Source organism: Oncorhynchus mykiss, chromosome 3 (genome assembly GCF_057628025.1).
Source record: "Oncorhynchus mykiss isolate SJ-2025 chromosome 3, ASM5762802v1, whole genome shotgun sequence".
NCBI lineage: Eukaryota > Metazoa > Chordata > Actinopteri > Salmoniformes > Salmonidae > Oncorhynchus > Oncorhynchus mykiss.
This window is the reverse complement of record NC_143024.1, coordinates 91,528,941-91,548,043: the sequence shown is the minus strand read 5'-3', so window position 1 is coordinate 91,548,043 and position 19,103 is coordinate 91,528,941.

The window sequence follows — 19,103 nt, the reverse complement described above, 5'->3', positions numbered from 1 at the left end:
GTTTCTTGGTCCCAGCTATGATGCACCTGTACTGATCTTGCTTTCTGGATGGAAGCGGGGTGAACAAGCCGTTGCTCGGGTAGTTGATGTCCTTGATGATGTTTTTGGCCTTCCTGTGACATCGGGTGCCGTAGGTGTCCTGGAGGGCAGGTTGTTTGCCACCGGTGATGCGTAGGGCAGACGGCACCACCCTCCGGTGAGCCCTGCGGTTGCGGTTGGAGCAGTTGCAGTACCAGGCGGTGATACAGCCCCACAGGATGCTCTCAATTGTGCATCTGTAAATGTTTGTGAAGGTTTAATTAAGGGGCCAAGCCAAATTTTTTCAGCCTCCTGAGTTTTCTGCACTATTGCACCTTTTTCACCACACTGTGTGGGTGGACAATTTTAGATCGTCAGTGAAGTATACGCCGAGGAACTTGAAGCTTTCCATCTTCTCCACTGCGTTCTCGTCGATGTGGATAGGGGCGTGCTCCCTCTGCTTTTTGCTGAAGTCCATTGTCATGTGTGGAGGTGAAGGAGAAGGGTTGACATGGTACTTTAGGAAGGAAAATGAGTATGCACACGTCAGAGATTATGATTGGTTGTTTGTGTAAGATTAGAGGGAGGTATTTGAAGCAAGGATTTGCATATTCTTGATACCATTTGAAAGGAAACACTTTGAAGTTTGTGGAAATGTGAAAAGAATGTAGGAGAATATAACTCAATAGATCTGGTAAAAGATAATACAAAGAAAAAAACAACCTTTTTTTCTATTTTTTTTGTAATACAAAGGCCGTAGTGTATCATTCCCTCCCACAGAATGATTGAGCTAACGTAGGCTAATGCGATTAGCATGAGGTTGTAAGTAGCAAGAACATTTCCCAGGACATAGACATTTCTGATATTGGCAGAAAGCTTAAATTATTGTTTAATCTAACTGCACTGTCCAATTTGCAGTAGCTATTACAGTGAAATAATGCCATGCTATTGTTTAAGGAGAGTGCACAATGTCGAACATGAAAAGTTATTACTAAACATATTAGGTACATTTGGGCAGTCTTGATACAACATTTTGAACAGAAATGCAATGGTTCATTGGATCAGTCTAAAACTTTGCACACACACTGCTGCCATCTTGTGGAAAAAAATCTAAATTGCGCCTGGGCTGGAATAATACATTATGGCCTTTCACATGCATTTCAAATATGATGGTGCAAAAACATACAAAAGAACGGTTGTTGTTTTCTTTGTGTTGTCTTTTACCAGATCTAATGTGTTATATTCTCCTACATTCCTTTCACATTTCCACAAACTTCAAAGTGTTTCCTTTCAAATGGTACCAAGAATATGCTTCAGTGCCTGAGCTACAGGCAGTTAGATTTGAGTATGTCATTTTTGGCTAAAATTCAAAAAATAGTCAGAGCCAACATCTCCTTATCAAGTAATATAGTTAACTATATTAGTTGATAAGGAGATATTAACTACATTGGTAGATAAGGAGATATTATCTATATTAGTAGATAAGGAGATAATGTCTATTAGTTGATAAGGAGATATTAACTATATTAGTAGATAAGGAGATAATGGCTATTAGTAGATAAGGAGATGTTATTAGTCCTGGAGGTATACCTGTTGATTCTACTGTACCTAGCTGCCAATTCTAACCAGTCTTATTCCAATCGTATCCAGTCCTAACCAGTCTTGTCCATTCGTATCCAGTACTAATCAGTCCTGTGGGTTGTGGACCATTCTTGATACACACGGGCAATGGATGAGGGTGAAAAACCCAGCAGTGTTGCAGTTCTTGCCACAAACCGGTGCGCCATGCACACACTAAATTGATGCACATACTGATTTGTTGCCGAAATTGTTGCAACCCCTATTACTAGCCTGTTCAACCTCTCTTTCGTTTCATCTGAGATCCCCAAAGAATGGAAAGCTGCCGCGTTCATACCCCTCTTCAAAGGGGGATACACTATAGACCCAAACTGTTGTAGACCTATATATATCCTGCCCTGCCTTTCTAAAATCTTTGAAAGCCAAGTTAATAAACAGATCTCCGACTATTTCGAATCGCACTGTACCTTCTCCGCTATGCAATCTGGTTTCCGAGATGGTCATGGGTGCACCTCAGCCACGCTCAAGGTCCTAAACGATATCATAACCGCCATCGATAAAAGACAGTACTGTGCAGCCGTCTTCATCGACCTGGCCAAAGCTTTCGACTCTGTCAATCATCGCATTCTTATCAGCAGACTCAATAGCCTTGGCTTCTCAAATGACTGCCTCGCCTGGTTCACCAACTACTTCTCAGATAGAGTTCAGTGTGTCAAATCGGAGGGCCTGTTGTCCGGACTGGCAGTCTCTATGGGGGTGCCACAGGGTTCAATTCTTGGGCCGACTTTTTTATCTGTATTTCTCAATGATGTCACTCTTGCTGCTGGTGATTCTCTGATCCATCTCTACGCAGACGACACAATTCTGTATACACCTGGCCCTTCCTTGGACACTGTGCTAACAAATCTTCCCAACGAGCTTCAACACCATACAACACTCCTTACGTTGCCTCCAACTGCTTTTAAATGCAAGTAAAACTAAATGCATGCTCTTCAACCGATCGCTGCCCGCACCTGCCCGCCCGTCCAGCATCACTACTCTTGACGGGTCCCAACCTAGAATATGGGGACAACCACAAATACCTGGTTAGATTGTAAACTCTCCTTCCAGACTCACATTAAGCATTGCCAATCCAAAAATACATCTAGAATCTGCTTCCAATTTCAAAACAAACATCCTTCACTCATGCTGCAAAACATACCCTCGTAAAACTGACCATCCTACTGATCCTTGACTTCGGCGATGTCATTTACAAAATAGCCCACCAACACTCTACTCAGCATACTGAATGTAATCTATAACAGTGCCATCCGTTTTATCACCAAAGCCCCATATACTACCCACCACTGCGACCTGTATGCTCTCGTTGGCTGGCCTTCGCTACATATCCGTCCCCAAACCCACTGGCTCCAGGACATCTATAAGTTTTTGCTAGGTAAAGCCCCGCCTCGTCTCAGCTCACTGGTCACCATAGCAACACCCACCCGTTGCACGCGCAACAGCAGTATATTTCACTGGTCATCCCCAAAGCCAACACTTCCTTTGGTCGCCTTTCCTTCCAGTTCTCTGATGCCAATGACTGGAACGAATTGCAAAAGTCTCTGAAACTGGAGTCTTTTATCTCCCTCTCTTTAAGCATCAGCTGTCAGAGCAGCTTACCGATCACTGTACCTGTACACAGCAAATCTGTAAATAGCCCACCCAACTACCTCATCCCCATATTATTACTTATCCTCTTGCTCTTTTGCACCCCAGTATCACTACACATCATCATCTGCACATCCATCACTCCAGTATTAATGCTAAATTGTAATTATTTTCGCCTCTAGGGACTATTTATTGCTCATCTCCCTACTCTTCTACATTTGCACACACTGTATTGAGATTTTTCAATTCTTCTTTTATTTTGTGTTATTGACTGTGCATTTGTTTATATGTAACTCTGTGTCGTTGTTTGTGTCGCGCTGCTTTGCTTTATATTGGCCAGGTTGCAGTTGTAAATGAGAACTTGTTCTCAACTGGCCCATCTGGTTAAATACAGGTGAAATAAATAAATAAATACAAAATAAATAAAACTACTATACCCCGATCAAAGGCACTTAAATATTTTATCCTGCCCATTCACTCTCTGAATGGCACACATACACAATCCATGTCTCAATTGTCTCATCCTTCTTTAACCTGTCTCCTCCCCTTCATTTACACTGATTTGAAGTGGATATAACAAGTGACATCAATAAGGGATCATAGCGTTCACCTGGATTCACCTGTTTAGTCTAAATCATGCTAAAAAGTGTTCTTAATGTTTTGTCCACTAAGTAGACCATAGTAAGGGGGCACTTAGTAGGGACAGGAGGAGGAAGAGGAGGACTCAGGGGAGATGACAGGAGTACAATGACACTTAGCTGAATTTCAGTCAATGTTCTTTACAAGATAAAAATACAAAGCCCCTTTAGCTGTCTCTCTGTCTAAGAAGAACACGATGTGGAGAGAGAGGGGGGGGGAAGAGAGAGATGGAGAGATGGAGATATAGAGTTCTTGAGTGAGCGAGAGCAAGAGGAGAGAGGAGAAAGAGGAGAGAGAGGGAGGAGAGAGGGAGAGGAGAGAGAGGGGAGAGAGAGAGGATAATGAGGCGAGAGAGGAGAGAGCAGAGAAAGAGGAGAGAGAGCAGAGCAAGGAGAGAGAGGAGAGAGAGAATAGAGAGAGGAGAGAGAGAAGAGAGAGAGCAGAAAGAGAGCGAGTGAGTGAAATAATGTCTGCTTAGTTGTGTGATATAATATGAAAGGATGTAAATCAGCAACACCTCGGTGTAGAAGCAGTCCATTCCCCATAGCAGAGAGAGAGAGAGGCTCTGAAAGGAACACTGAACTTCTCAACTACACTCACTCTATGAGGATGACTAAGGATAAATAGACAGACACACACACACACACACACACACACACACACACACACACACACACACACACACACACACACACACACACACACACACACACACACACACACACACACACAGCGGATTGAGATGACTAGTTTGGAGTGGTTTATTGCTAACCACTGTGCTTCTTTGGTAGTTTATTGCTAACCAAGGTTCGGTACACCACCATGAACAAAAAGGCACCACGGGCATACAGTACTCTTGATTATTTTACTATTTCATCCCTCCACAAGAATATAGTACCAACACAAATCTAGGGATTCCAGCTGAGCCGACTGGCCGTTTGTTCTGTTGGTGTCATTGCCAGCCAAGTCGACTGGCCGTTTGTTCTGTTGGTGCCATTGCCAGCCAAGTCGACTGGTCGTTCGTTCCATTGAGGTTCGTTCCACTGCAAGTTGCTGTGCCAAACAAAGATGGTTGCTTACCAGACTCTTCTCCACTATCACTTCAAACAGAAGCTGGAGAACAAGCACACCAACTGAATTTAATTTACATTAACCTGCTATTCTGTTGACATGTCTTTGTATCAGTGGAGGCTGGTGGGAGGGGCAAAAGAGTGGGCTAATTATAAAGGCTGGAATGGAATTGATGTCAAACATGTGGTTTCCATACATTTGATTTGTTTGATTCAGTTCCATTTAGCACTGGATGATGGAACACTGGACGATGGAACAGGAACACTGGATGATGGAACACTGGACGACGGAACAGGAACACTGAACGACGGAAGACTGAACGACGGAACACTGAACGACGGAACACTGGACGACGGAACACTGAACGATGGAACACCGGACGACGGAACACCGGACGACGGAACACCGGGTGACGGAACACCGGACGACGTAACACCGGACGACGGAACACTGAACGACGGAACACCGGACGACGGAACACCGGACGACGGAACACTGAACGATGGAACACCGGACGACGGAACACCGGGTGACGGAACACCGGACGACGTAACACCGGACGACGGAACACTGAACGATGGAACACCGGACGACGGAACACCGGACAACGGAACACTGAACGATGGAACACCGGAATACCGGACGACGGAACATCGGGTGACGGAACACTGGAAGATGGAACACCGGATGATTAAACACTGGGAGTGAAGCGATTTCTTTGACAGAAGAGTAAATAAGTAGCCTATTTATGCATCATAGGCCTACCCAATAATAGCTTTTTTAGCAAAGCTCAGAATGTGTCTCAACCAATTAACAATGCTTGTTTTGACTAACACGTTGTAGAATATTACCTACAGTATGGTGTTATCATACATCCGAACTCATAACCTAACAGGCATTTTGAAAAGACATCGAACTAATGAACCTTGACATCTTCTATGGAGACCTAGAAGAAGCTGCCTGATGCATTTCAACATGTACATTACCACAAGTAGCTGGTCAAAGTTTCATCTGTGTGGGCTGTGGGGATGTACCATCGTTCAAAGTAGAGCAGGTGCATCAGCAATGGTGATTCATTGAGATGGCATTAAAACCGGTATTAAACCTGCACTACCATTACCTATGGAGAAATGTTAGACGTTTTTTCCTTCAGAGTTATTAGAATCCTGTCACTATAAATCTACCTAAAGATATGCAACGCAGTATAAGCTGATTAAATAACTGTGAGCATTAAGATTTTCCCTCCTCTTTTCCTGACTCATCAAATTCCCATGTAAACATTTTTAGTTTTCTCACTCACAGCTCTGTCTACCCATTCACAAAGCTCTGTTTACCCCATCACATAGCTCTGTCTACCCTATTACAGAGTTCTGTCTACAACACCACAGAGCTCTGTGTACCCCATCTTAGAGCTCTGTATACCCCATCACAGATCTGTCTACCCCATCACAGAGCTCTCTCAACCCCATTACAGAGCTATGTTTACCCCAAAAGAGGGCTATATCTACCCAATTACAGAACTCTGTCTACCCCATCACAAATCTTTGTTTACCCCATCACATATCTGTCTTCCCCATCACAGATCTCTGTCTTCCCCATCACAGATCTCTGTGTACCCCATCGCAGAACTCTGTCTACCCCATCACAGAGCTCTCTCAACCCCATTACAGAGCTCTGTCTACCCCAAAAGAGGGCTATATCTACCCAATTACAGATCTCTGTCTACCCCATCGCAGAGCTCTGTCTACCCCATCACAAATCAAATCAAAATCAAATCAAATGTGCAGTATTTATATAGCCCTTTGTACATCAGCTGATATCTCAAAGTGCTGTACAGAAACCCCACCTAAACCCCCAAACAGCAAGCAATGCAGGTGTTGAAGCACGTTGGCTAGGAAAAACTCCCTAGAAAGGCCAAAACCTAGGAAGAAACCTAAAGAGGAAGCAGGCTATGAGTGGTGGCCAGTCCTCTTCTGACTGTTTTGGGTGGAGATTATAACAGAACATGGCCAAGATGTTCAAATGTTCATAAATGACCAGCATGGTAAAATAAGAGGTCTGGGACAGGTAGAACGTCCGGTGAACAGGTCAGGATTCCATAGCCGCAGGCAGAACAGTTGAAACTGGAGCAGCAGCAAGGCCAGGTGGGAAAGCAATGAGTCATCCTGCCAGGTAGTCCTGAGGCATGGTCCTAGGGCTCAGGTCCTCCGAGAGAGAGAAAGCAAGAGAGAAAGAGAGAATTAGAGAGAGCATACTTAAATTCACACAGGACACCAGATAAGACAGGAGAAGTACTCCAGATATAACAAACTGACCCTAGCCCCCCGACACAAACTACTGCGGCATAAATACTGGAGGCTGAGACAGGAGGGGTCAGGAGACACTGTGGCCCCATCCGATGATACCCCCCCCGGACAGGACCAAACAGGAAGGATATAACCCCACCCACTTTGCCAAAGCACAGCCCCCACACCAATAGAGGGATATCTTCAACCACCAACTTACCATCCTGAGACAAGGCCGAGTATAACCCACAAAGATCTCCGCCACGGCACAACCCAAGGGGAGGGCGCCAACCCAGACAGGAAGATCACATCAGTGACTCAACCCACTCAAGTGAATCACCCCTCCTAGGGACGGCATGAAAGAGCACCAGTAAGCCAGTGACTCATCACTAATGTAATAGGGATAGAGGCAGAGAATCCTAGTGGAAAGAGGTGAACCGGCCGAGCAGAGACAGCAAGGGTAGTTCGTTGCTCCAGAGCCTTTCCGTTCACCTTCACACTCCTGGGCCAGACTACATTCAATCATATGACCCACTGAAGAGATGAGTCTTCAGTAAAGACTTAAAGGTTGAGACCGAGTTTGCGTCTCTCACCGGGGTAGGCAGACCATTCCATAAAAATGGACCTCTATAGGAGAAAGCCCTGCCTCCAGCTGTTTGCTTTGAAATTCTAGGGACAATTAGGAGGCCTGATCAGAGAGATAGGTAGGAGCAAGCCCATGTAATGCTTTGTAGGTTAACAGTAAAACCTTGAAATCAGCCCTTGCCTTGAGAGGAATCCAGTGTAGGGAGGCTAGCACTGGAGTAATATGATCACATTTTTTGGTTCTAGTCAGGATTTTAGCAGCCGTATTTAGCACTAACTGAAGTTTATTTAGTGCTTTATCCGGGAAGCAGGAAAGTAGAGCATTGCAGTGGTCTAACCTAGAAGTAACAAAAGCATGGATACATTTTTATGCATCATTTTTGGACAGAAAGTTTCTGATTTTTACAATGTTATGTAGATGTAAAAAAGCTGTCCTTGAAACAGTCTTGATATTTTCGTCAAAAGAGAGATCAGGGTCCAGAGTAACGCCGAGGTCCTTCACAGTTTTATTTGAGACGACTGTACAACCATTAAGATTAATTCAACAGAATATATTTTTGTTTCTTGGGACCTAGAACAAGCATCTCTGTTTTGTCCGAGTTTAGAAGTAGAAAGTTTGCAGCCATCCACTTCCTTATGTCTGAAACACAGGCTTCTAGCGAGGGCAATTTTGGGGCTTCACCAGGTTTCATTGAAATGTAAAGCTGTGTGTCATCCGCATAGCAGTGAAAGTTAACATTATGTTTTCGAATGACATCCCGCAGAGGTAAAATATATAGTGAAAACAATAGTGGTCCTAAAACGGAACCTTGAGGAACACCAACATTTACAGTTGATTTGTCAGAGGTCAAACAATTCACAGAGACAAACTGATATCTTTCCGACAGATAAGATCTAAACCAGGCCAGAACTTGTTCTTGTAGACCAATTTGGGTTTCCAATATCTCAGAAAGAATGTGGTGATAGATGGTATCAAAAGCAGCACTAAGGTCTAGGAGCCCGAGGACAGATGCAGAGCCTCGGTCTGATGCTATTAGTCATTTACCACCTTCACAAGTGCAGTTTCAGTGCTATGATGGGGACTAAAACCAGATTGAAGCATTTCGTATACATTGTTTGTCTTCAGGAAGGCAGTGAGTTGCTGAACAACAGCCTTTTCAAAAACATTTGAGAGGATTGCAAGATTCGATATAGGTCGATAGTTTTTTATATTTTCAAGGGTCAAGGTTTGGCTTAAGTTTGGTACGCATCCGGTGGATAGAGAGCCGGTTAATATGTTCAACATAGGAGGGCCAAGCACAGGGAGCAGCTCTTTCAGCAGTTTAGCTGGAATAGGGTCCAGTATGCAGCTTGATGGTTTAGAGGCCATGATTATTTTCATCAGTGTCAAGGGATATAGTACCTTTAACAGGATTCTTCCTGGGAAGGAGAGGCGGACCAAAATGCAGCGTGGTTATAATTCATGGTTCTTTAATAATGAAACTATACATGAATAAACTACAAAAACAAGAAACGTGAAAACCCGAAACAGTCCCGTGTGGTACAAACACTGACACAGGAGACAACCACCCACAAAACCCAACACAAAACAGGCTACCTAAATATGGCTCCCAATCAGAGACAATGACTAACACCTGCCTCTGATTGAGAACCATATCAGGCCCAAACACAGAAACAGACAAACAAGACATCCAACATAGAATGCCCATTCAGATCACACCCTGACCAAACAAAACATAGAAACATACAAAGCAAACTATGGTCAGGGTGTGACAGTACTAAAACACTTCAGTGTCTCTCTTGATCCTAAGTCCTGGCAGAGTTGTGCAGACTCGGGACAACTGAGCTTTGAAGGAATACGCAGATTTAAAGAGGAGTCTGTAATTTGCTTTCTAATAATGACGATCTTTTCCTCAAAGTAGTTCATGAATTAATTACTGCTGAAGGGAAAGCCATTCTCACTTGGGGAATGTTGCTTTTTAGTTAGCTTTGCGACAGTATCAAAAATACATTTAGGATTGTTCTTATTCTCCTCAATTAAGTTGGAAAAATAGGATGATCACAGAGCTCTGTCTACCCCATCACAGAGTTCTGTCTACCCCATTACAGACATCTGTCTAACCCATCACAAAGTTCTGTCTACCCCATCACAGAACTCTGTCTACCCTATTACAGAGCTCTGTCTACCCTACTACAGAGCTCTGTCTACCCCATCACAGAACTCTGTCTACCCTATTACAGAGCTCTGTCTACCCTACTACAGAGCTCTGTCTACCCCATCACAGAACTCTGTGTAACACATCACAGAGCTATGTCTACCCCACTACAGAGCTCTGTCTACCCCGTCACAGATCTCTGTCTACCCCATCACAGAGCTCTGTCTACCCCATCACAGAATTCTGTCTACCCCATTACAGACCTCTGTCTAACCCATTACAAAGCTCTGTCTACCCCATCACAGAGCTCTGTCTCTCCCATCACAGAGCACTGATGGAATGGGCATTTACACTAGTCTTGTGGTTACTGTACATGGAGCCAAACTGTTAGAAGTAGCGAGCCTGGAATTGTGTGCTTTATAACCTTTTGGCCGATCTGCAAATCAGTAAAGTCTGACATGCTCCACTGTAGCAGGTCAAACTGGGTTACAGTAACTGGAAATGTACAGTACCATCTTCAGAGACATCGAGAGAGAGAGAGAGAGAGAGAGAGAGAGAGAGAGAGAGAGAGAGAGAGAGAGAGAGAGAGAGAGAGAGAGAGTTATATATATATATATGTTATACATACTGTGTAAGTCTTGTCTTCCCAATGCTACAAAAACAGTAGAACAAAAGTTATGGACAGCGTATGCAAATGACTAAGCTTTCAATCGCTTCCTAACGATACCAGTTTCCTTCTGTGGCTGTCACAAGCTTCATGGAAAATCTCATCTGTTGATTATAATGTGTCAGATATCTTCATTAAGGCGTATCCAGAGAAACAGAGAGGGGAAACGTCTGGCAGAGAGGACAAATAAACAGAGAGAAAAGAGAAAAAAGGTGAGAAACAGTGAGATGTACAAACCAGAAAGAGGGGGCTTAGACAGATGAGGGAGATAGATAGAGAGAGAAAGAGAGGGGGCTTAGACAGATGAGAGAGAGAGAGAGAGAGAGAGAGAGAGAGAGAGAGAGAGCTTAGACAGATGAGATAGAGGGAGCTGAGAGAGAGAGAGAGAGAGAGAGAGAGAAAGAGAGAGAGAGGGAAAGAGAGAGAGAGAGAGAGAGAGAGAGAGAGAGAGAGAGAGGGAAAGAGAGAGAGGGGGCATCAAAGGGAACGATGTGTCGCTGCGGCTCCCAGCCTGGCATAAAGATGCAAGGGCTCCCAGTCTGACAGAGACACTGGTGCTCCCAGCCCGACAGAGACATTGCCTTTTCAAGGCCTGTCAGCCTGATAGCATGTTAACTCACACCTATTTAGTTTGTTTGGGAGGGAGATGAACATATGAAGATGATGCCTTAGTGTATAAGCAAGAGTGGAATTGGTCTTTGGACTGAATGGGTATGAACTACAGTAAACAGTGCAGAGTAAAAACAGCAGCCATGCTGGACGTCAGCCACCCAGAGCTCCTCTAGCGTTCTCAGACGTCAGTCACTCAGAGCTCCTCTAGAGTTCTGTTAGGACTCAGACCTCAGTCACTCATAGCTCCTCTAGACTTCTGTGAGGACTCAGACCTCAGTCAATTAGAGCTCCTCTAGAGTTCTCAGACCTCAGTCACTCAGACCTCCTCTAGAGTTCGGTTAGGACTCCGTCACCCAGAGCTCCTCTAGAGTTCTGTAAGGACTCAGACCTCAGTCAGTCAGAACTTCTCTAGAGTTTTGTAAGAACTCAGACATCAGTCAATCAGAGCACCTCTAGACTTCTGTGAGGACTCAGTCCTCAGTCACCCAGAGCTCCTCTAGAGTTCTGTTACTACTCAGTCACCCAGAGCTCGTCTAGTTCTGTTAGGACTCAGTAACCCAGAGCTCCTATAGAGTTCTGTTAGGACTCAGACCACAGTCACTCAGAGCTCCTCTAGAGTTCTGTGAGGACTCAGTCCTCAGTCACCCATAGAGCTCCTCTAGAGTTCTGTTAGGACTCAGTAACCCAGAGCTCCTCTAGAGTTCTGTTAGGACTCAGACCACAGTCACTCAGAGCTCCTCTAGTGTTCTGTAGACCCTAGTCACCTCCTGACCTCAGTCAGTAAGAGCTCCTCTAGAGTTCTGTAAGGACTCAGACCTAAGTCACTCAGAGCTCCTCTAGAGTTCTGTGAGGACTCAGACCTTAGTCACTCAGAGCTCCTATAGAGTTCTGTGAGGACTCAGACCACAGTCACTCGGAGCTCCTCTAGAGTTCTGTTAGGACTCAGACCTCAGTCACTCAGAGCTCCTCTAGAGTTCTGTGAGGACTCAGACTTCATTCACATATAGCTCCTCTAGAGTTATTTAAGGACTCAGACCTCAGTCACTCAGAGCTCCTCTAGAGTTCTGTAAGGACTCAGACCTCAGTCACTCAGATCACCTCTAGAGTTCTCAGACCTCAGTCACCCAGAGCTGCTTTAGAGTTCTGTTAGGACTCAGTCACCCAGAGTTCCTCTAGAGTTATTTTAGGACTCAGACATCAGTCACTCAGAGCTCCTCTAGAGTTCTGTAAGGACTCAGACCTCAGTCACTCAGAGCTCCTCTAGAGTTCTGTAAGGACTCAGACCTCAGTCACTTAGAGCTCCTCTAGAGTTCTGTGAGACCTCAGCCACCCAGAGCTCCTCTAAATCACATAGGCCAGGCTGTAGTGTTTAGAATTGATGTTGATATGAACCCATTCCACCCATTCCACCTATTCAACACACACAAGGTAAGGTCAATGATCATACATCCACAATAGACTAAGTCTCCTGGAGCTGGGTACAGCTTCTCCATTGTTAAACATTGTGAGGTTCTTGCAGTTACATCACAGAATAAGACAGACATATTTTGGTTGATATTTTTTATTTCTCTTGAAACTATATGTTTAAAGCCTATCCTATTTGAAAATGTATGCTAATAGCATTATGATATTGTTACTACCATTAATCTACTGAATACAAAATACAATGCATTACGCCTAATCAAGGACCTTGCACTGGTCCATTAAAAAGTAATATTCCGTGCTGTTAAATAATATGCCAAGTGTATTAAATATGACTGTGTTACATCAATGTGAATGCTTACATTTTAAGAAGGAGAAAAAACCAAACTATGTTTTTGTTGTAGGCACTTTAAACAGGGAGCCCGATTAATCGACGTCATGGAGTCATGTCTGGAAGTCCAAAAAACACTTTACGGAATAATCAGGCTTGTTTTTGAAAAATTAGTGAAAATGTGTAGTTTTTGTAAGTGGCTCCCATTTTGGCTGTAGTGTTTGTAGTGCGTTCCGGTGAGGGTGTGCATTTCGTTATTTATCTCCGGTAACAACAATACTATGCACCATCTTAAATTTGAAAATGTATTTACATATTAGGGTGCCTGAGGGTTGATTATAAACGTTGTAATTACTATCGGCCAGTCTCACACTGTAATTACTATAGTCCAGTCTCACACTGTAATTACTATAGTCTAGTCTCATACTGTAATTACTATAGGCCAGTCTCATACTGTAATTACTATAGACCAGTCTCATACTGTAGCTACTAAAGACCAGTTTCATACTGTAGCTACTAAAGGCTAGTTTCATACTGTAGCTACTAAAGGCCAGTTTCATACTGTAGCTACTAAAGGCCAGTATCATACTGTAGCTACTAAAGGCCAGTCTCATACTATAGGCCAGTCTCATACTATAGCTACTATAGGCCAGTCTCATACTGTAATTAGTATAGGCTAGTCTCACACTGTAATTACTATAGTCTAGTCTCATACTGTAATTACTATAGGCCAGTCTCATACTGTAATTACTATAGACCAGTCTCATACTGTAGCTACTAAAGACCAGTTTCATACTGTAGCTACTAAAGGCTAGTTTCATACTGTAGCTACTAAAGGCCAGTTTCATACTGTAGCTACTAAAGGCCAGTTTCATACTGTAGCTACTAAAGGCCAGTCTCATACTATAGGCCAGTCTCATACTATAGCTACTATAGGCCAGTCTCATACTGTAATTAGTATAGGCTAGTCTCATACTATAATTACTATAGGCCAGTCTCAGACTGTAGCTACTATAGGCCAGTCTCATACCATAATTACTATAGGCCCGTCTCATACTGTAGCTACTAAAGGCCACTTTCATACTGTATCTACTAAAGGCCAGTCTCATACTATAGGCCAGTCTCATACTATAGCTACTATAGGCCAGTCGCATACTGTAATTACTACAGGCCAGTCTCATACTGTAGCTACTAAAGGCCAGTTTCATACTGTAGATACTAAAGGCCAGTCTCATACTATAGGCCAGTCTCATACTATAGCTACTATAGGCCAGTCTCTTACTATAGCTACTATAGGCCAGTCTCAAACTGTAGCTACTATAGGCCCGTCTCATACTGTAGCTACTAAAGGCCTGTTTCATACTGTAACTACTATAGGCCCGTCTCATACTGTAACTAATATAAGCCAGTCTCATACTGTAACTACTATAGGCCAGTCTCATACTGTAGTTACTACAGGCCAGTCTCATACTGTAGCTACTAAAGGCCAGTCTCATACTGTAGCTACGAAATGCCTCTTCATACTGTAACTACTATAGGCCATTCTCATACTGTAACTACTACAGGCCAGTCTCATACTGTAACTTCTATAGGCCAGTCTCATACTGTAATTACTATAGGCCAGTCTCATACTATAATTACTATAGGCCAGTCTCATACTATAGGCCAGTCTCATACTGTAGCTACTATAGGCCAGTCTCATACTGTAATTACTATAGGCCAGTCTCATACTGTAATTACTAAAGGCCAGTCTCATACTGTAATTACTATAGGCCAGTCTCAAACTGTAGCTACTATAGGACAGTCTCATACTGTAATTACTATAGGCCAGTCTCATAATGTAGCTACTATAGACAAGTATCATACTGTAGCTACTAAAGGCCAGTTTCATACTGTAGCTACTAAAGGCCAGTATCATACTATAGGCCAGTCTCATACTATAGCTACTATAGGGCTGTCTCATACTGTAGCTACTATAGGCCAGTCTCATACTATGGCTACTATAGGGCTGTCTCATACTGTAGCTACTATAGGCCAGTCTCATACTGTAGCTACTATAGGGCTGTCTAATACTGTAGCTACTATAGGCCAGTCTTATACTGTAGCTACTATAGGCCAGTCTCATACTGTAGCTACTATAGACTTCTACATACTGTAGCTACTATAGGCCAGTATCATACTATAATTACTATAGGCCAGTCTCAAACTGTAGCTACCATAGGCCAGTCTCATACCGTAATTACTATAGGCCCGTCTCATACTGTAGCTACTAAAGGCCACTTTCATACTGTAGCTACTAAAGGCCAGTCTCATACTATAGGCCCGTCTCATACTATAGCTACTATAGGCCAGTCTCATACTGTAATTACTATAGGCCAGTCTCATACTGTAGCTACTAAAGGCCAGTTTCATACTGTAGATACTAAAGGCCAGTCTCATACTATAGGCCAGTCTCATACTATAGCTACTATAGGCCAGTCTCATACTGTAGTTACTATAGGGCTCTACATACTGTAGATAATTTAGGCCTCTACATACTGTAGCTACTATAGGCCAGACTCATACTGTAGCTACTAAAGGCCAGTCTCATACTGTAGCCACTATAGGCCAGTCTCATACTGTAGCTACTATAGGCCAGTCTCATACTGTGGCTACTATAGACTTCTACATACTGTAGCTACTATAGGCCAGTCTCACACTGTAGCTACTATAGACGTCTACATACTGTTGCTACCATAGGCCAGTCTCACACTCTAGCTACTATAGGCCAGTCTCATACTGTAACTACTATAGGCCAGTCTCATACTGTAGCTACAATAGGCTCATACGGTAGCTACTGTTGGCCAGTCTCATACTGTAGCTACTATAGGCCTCTACATACTGTCGCTTTTATAGGCCAGTCTCAAACTGTAGCTACTATAGGGGAGTCTCATACTGTAGTTACTTTTGGCCAGTCTCATACTGTAGCTACTATTGGCCCGTCTCATACTGTAGTTACTATAGGCCAGTCTCATACTGTATCTACTATAGGCCCATTTCATACTGTAGCTACTTCAGGCCCATCTCATACTGTAGCTACTAAAGGCCCTTCTTATACTGTAGCTACGATAGGCCCGTCTCATACTGTAGCTACTACAGGCACGTCTCATACTGTAATTACCATAGGCCAGTCTCATACTGTAGCTACTACAGGCACGTCTCATACCGTAGCTACTGTTGTGTCTTTGGCTATGCCGGATTAAGTGATATGACATGCTATTCCATAAAATAATTCCTCTGTAATTAATATTACCTGATTGAGCTAATCATGTAAATGTAATTAACTAGAAAGTCGGGGCACCACAAAATAATGTTTATTGAGCTGTTATCTTCCGAATAAAGTATTAAAGACCTGGTAGTCTATTTCCTCAATAGCAGTCAATATTAATCGTCACCTTATTCAGTCTCATCTGAAAGTTGTAAATTCTTGGTTATCTTCACCAACCCTGGCTAACAAGTTGCAATACAACATTTGGTTTAATTATTTATTTACTAAATACCTAAACAATCACACAGGACTACACATACACAGGATGGGTCATACATTGGTTACTAATTATGTCATACATGAAAATGCATGTCCCTGGTGGACGGAGCCGATATGACGGCTGGTTACGCAAAGGAAAGGGGGTTGGGATTGAATGAAAGAGCGAGAAGACTGAGGAACAAAAGGTTTTGTGTCTCTATCGGACTATGCTATTCTAAGCTATGCTATCATAAATACAGAATCTTATGCATTCTAAGTAACCGCCAATTTGAAAAAGGGAAAAAGCAATACATATTTACTCTGAGCTACGCTTAGATCGATTGGTCGTAGATGGAAGGCCAGGTTGTTCTTTGAAGAATGTCTGGTTGTAGAAAGATTCTTGGTAGTAACGTCGTCGTGTGGTAGAACAGATACTCTGTCCGTCCTTTCCTAGCCCACGTTTACAGCTGCTTTTACTAACGCAACGGCTAGTGAATAAGAATTCAAAGTTCATACCAAGTTGCCATGCTATATGCTCATGCTATATTCTGCCTGGTATAGTTGAAATTCATCCTTCCGGCGTGTAGATCGTCACCTTCACGTTGAGATTCGATGAAGAACAAGGTTCTTGTCTTTCAACCAGAGATCACGCTGAGGTTGGCTTAGTTCTGTAGGCAATCTTGTCCTTTTACAGTTTTTTTCGATTGCTAAACGACAGTGGACACAACTGGAGTCACATGTGCAAAACTCTAACTACAGTCTGCACAGCAGCAGTTCATGTAGACCAAACTCTAGTTTGTTTTTCATTGCTTGAACACAGTTTTCAAAACTCTACACACTTATCCCATGACTTTAACCACAACCTGCACAACACTGTGGATTTACAGCACTTTGTTCAAATGCTAACACACTGCTGTCAAAACTGTGAACCACACATTCAAAACGGAATAGATTTCAGCCTTGTGCCTTTCAAACACTGCTGATTGCAATTTCAGCTGAAAGGCTAAGCAGGTGTCTTGTTTTAGACTTGTTAGTGAACACACACACATATTACAGTATATATAGGTAGAGCTCAGAAAGACTCATTTTGGAAATGGAACAAGGAAGATGGGTTCGTGGAGGGAGAAGGGTGGCAGGGAGTGGGCGGATGCGTGGAGGAAGACAAAGAAGACAAAGAGCTGTTATTTCAGATGAAATAAGGGCTACACTTATAGACCATGTCGTGAACCATGGTCTCTCATTGAGAGAGGCAGGGTTGAGGGTGCAACCCAATCTGCAAAGATCCACAGTGGCATCTGTAATGCGAATTTTCCATCATGCAAACAGGTGAGAGTTACATCCTTACAGTAAATAAAAACATTACAGGAATCTATTTTGTATTGCAGTTATATAATATTTACACAGATATATATTACAGTAAGTTTGACTGTAAAATATATTTTTACAACAGGACCCAAAGGCTGCCCCCAACAGGGGGAAGAGAAAATATATTTTCAGATGCGCAGAAAAATGCTATTGTTGACATGGTTGTTGTCAACAATGCAATAAAACTGCGGGAGATTCAAGATAGAGTGCTCGCTGATAATGATATATTTGAAAATGTAAATTATGTCAGCACAACAACTATTGCTCGAGTCCTAAATAAACACCAAGTTACAATGAAACAGTTATACACTGTACCGTTCGAGAGAAACAGTGAACGGGTAAAAGAGCAAAGATACCAATATGTCCAGGTAAGACGTCTGAGGTTACGTACACAGCTATACAAAATATTTACAGTAAAAAAAAAAACTAGCATTTCTACAGTAAAACTGTGCACTTACTGTTTTTCAGAGAGTAATGGAGGTGGAAGCACTGGAAAGACCACATTCATTTGTATTTATCGATGAAGCTGGATTTAACTTTGCCAAAACACGGCGCAGAGGAAGGAATGTTATAGGTCAAAGGGCCACTGTGGAGGTTCCAGGCCAGAGGGGGGGAAATATCACCATGTGTGCTGCAATGGCCAATGATGGTTTGCTTCTCAACACAAAACTCATTGGCCCATACAACACAGAAAGGCTTATAGCTTTCCTAGAACAGCTCTATGCTCAGCTAGTGCCAGCAGAACCGGGGGAGCCAGTAAGAAACCCCCAAGTTTTTGTCATAGTTTGCGATAACGTTGCTTTTCACCACTCTGCAGCTGTCACAGATTGGTTTGCAGCACATCACAGATTTATGGTTTTGTACCTGCCTGCATATTCACCCTTCCTCAACCCAATAGAGGAGTTTTTCTCTGCCTGGAGGTGGAAAGTGTTTGGTCACCACCCACATGACCAAATGTCTCTTTTGGAAGCCATGCGTGCCGGATGTGAGGACACGAGTCCAGAGGACTGCCAGGGATGGATAAGGCACTCCAAAAGGTTCTTCCCCAGGTGCATGGCAAGAGAAAACATTAGATGTGATGTTGAAAAAAACCTGTGGCCTGATGCTAGAGAGAGGCAGGATTAGCCCCTCAATTATTTGTTCGAATTACAGTATGTACTTTTAGTTTCTACCTTTTTTTCTCATTACTGTAATTCCGTAAATTACTACAGACTATTGAAGC